This window comes from Opisthorchis viverrini, assembly GCF_000715545.1.
Source record: "Opisthorchis viverrini unplaced genomic scaffold opera_v5_668, whole genome shotgun sequence".
NCBI lineage: Eukaryota > Metazoa > Platyhelminthes > Trematoda > Opisthorchiida > Opisthorchiidae > Opisthorchis > Opisthorchis viverrini.
Window position 1 is genome coordinate 92,696 of NW_008752314.1, and position 2,567 is coordinate 95,262.

At 46.8% G+C, this 2,567-nt stretch overlaps 1 protein-coding gene across 1 annotated transcript in view; it reads left to right on the forward strand.

Moving 5' to 3' along the window:
- Positions 1-2,567, forward strand: part of T265_15605 (hypothetical protein) — a gene marked incomplete at both ends in the record, with an annotated part of 28,709 nt that overhangs the window by 14,160 nt on the left and 11,982 nt on the right. The gene's annotated exons all lie outside the window — the stretch shown is intronic.

The following is a 2,567-nucleotide window of genomic DNA, read 5'->3' on the forward strand; positions in this document are numbered from 1 at the left end:
AACTTATTGGGTAGCCAGACCACTACACTTGCCAACGCGAGGTTTCGCATGAATAAATGTCTAATAGTGCTTTAAACTGGGTTCTAGAAGGAGCGTGGGAACCTGTTGGAGCAAGGCCATTCCACGCAGCTCCTACCCGGAATGAGAGAAAAATTTGTCAAATGATTGTGTCTGCTCTGAGCTTGAAAATTTCTTGCCATGTCCTAGCCGGGTGTTTGCTGGGTCAACGGTGAAAAGATTCTGCCATGGTTTGGTCAAACAGTCTCAATGAGTTTACCGTCTTTCTTACGTCCTGACTAGACAACTTGGTTGGCGTACTCCAGGAGCGGTCTGACGTAAGCTCCATAGAGTATTTGGAAGTCCATGCGAGTAATACGGGAGACGGTTCATCCGTAAAATGGCGAATGCCTCTCGGGCCGATTTCTCATGGTCCAGTGAGAAGGATGAGTTTGATGAGACCCAGATTCCAAATCCCTTTTGGCATCTAGCCTTATGAAGTTTTCTGGTCCCTCTTCACTACGCGTATCAAAGGCATTCGCTGAATGCCCTCCAAACGACACATGGACGCACTTCTCACCATTCAGAGGAAGATGTCAGTCCAACGACCGCTGCTTGGCAGTGCCTACATCAATTTGGAGAGCACTGGCATTGGAACTCCAGGATTTCAAGTCGTCCGCAAAAAAAAGACACTCGTAAGGACTCGTAAGAACGTCTGGGAGGTCGTTGACGTAGATCAGAAAAACAGGAGAGGTTTCAGGACGGAGCCTTGAGGAACTTCAATGGAGCCTATTCTCACACTTAGTGATCTGTCTGATGAAAACGCCTTGATCCAGCGGGGGATTTTCTCTTGAATTCCGTAGGGCTCGGGGTTGTGGAGCAGCGGAACGTGTGGGACCCTATCGAAGGCTGTTGAGAAGTCAAAAAATATGGCATCCGATATGAGTCCTTCGTCCTTGGCTTGGGTTAAGCTGTCCATAAACACGAGCATGTTTGTCACGCAAGAACGGTTTGGGAGAAATCCGTGTTGAGCTGGAGATGTCAGATTGCTGGAAGTAAGGTGATCTAGGATAGCTCGCTTCAGAATGCGTTCCAACACCTTGCACGGCACGCTAGTGAGGCTTATAGGCCTGTGGCTGCCAGGCGATAGTTGGTCACCAGTTTTGCAGATTAGCGTGACAATTGCTTCCTTCCAAGCAGAGGGAAGGCGGCCCTCATCAAGCGACTGACGCAACACCAGGTGTAAATGAGTTGCCAGTGTGGAGGACGTTTCTTTCAGGATCCTTGGGTGGACCTCGTCGGGCGCCGAAGCTCAGAATGGCTTGATCTTGTGCAAGAGTGACGAATGTCCTCCACCGTGAAGACCGAGTCGGTTAGAGGCTGTTCGTAGTTTCTCCTTGACAACAGTGGATGTGACGAGGACACTGGGGCTGAGGATAGACACGCATAGTGTTCTCTGTAAGCCTCAGATACCACTGTTGGGTCATCTATCGGTTCTCCGTTTCTGTCCCCCAAGGAGAACGCGGATGGCTTGTTTCTGCTCTGTCTCATGTACCTGAAAAGTACGTTTTTGTTTTTTCGGGCGAGGTCCAGAATGGTGGCTTGTTTTCGTATGTTCCATTGGCGGATTTCCGATTCACGGCGGTTTTACGAAATGCCAGATCATCTTCTGTGTCCCATTTGGTCAACTTTTTGAAAAAGAGTTGGGATCTTTTTTCCAGAAGTCGCCGAATCCTTTTTGGCATCCTGCGGTTCATCCGAGTGCGTGCCGTTTTTTTGGGACGAACGTCGCGTCAGCTTCATGAAACATTGATGGAACATTGAGTAAGGCAAATGGTATTCGCCGAGTACCGGCGTAAGAATATTAACGAATAAATAATAGTATGCTAAATAGGAAAGCTTATACGACTGTCTATTTAAGAAAAACTTCAACATTTTTAATAAATTTTACCGACTGATGCAAATAGCCGAGTGTTGTTCAAGTCAGAGCACTGGAAAACTAAAACGCCCGTTAAATTCGTCACGTGAGTATGAAAAGGGGGAATAGTGTTGAATATCTGATGCTCAATAATATTCCTTAAAAATGTACAACGACAACGGGTTGACCATCAAGCGAAACTGAGTTGTTGGAAAAATCCTTCAAAATTATGACGTCATTATTCACACACCTGTGACATCCGCTGGTGGCTGGTGGCTTCAGTGTAAACCAATTTCATCCATAGTATGCTCCCCTCGGGCGCATCCAATTCGAAGCTCTCGGCCAGTAGGCGATACGGCTGAAACGCCGGTGGTCCGGTTCGTGGTATGTAAAGCTTCGAATGTCGCATCTCTGATTCATAGGGCAAATAAGGAAAACGGTCCAAGCAACCATAGCGTTTGACTGAATGGAACAAATGCGAAAACAATTCTATATTGTAAACCGAATAATGCGGTCCAAGAAGTGGTACATTTGAAGACAACAACAAACATAACATTAATTAAAGTCAGTATAAGGGTGCGGAAAAGGGTGCGCGGCCTGTAAATGTTAGCACAGAAAGATACATACTCATTAGAGGGTATGGTATCGTAGC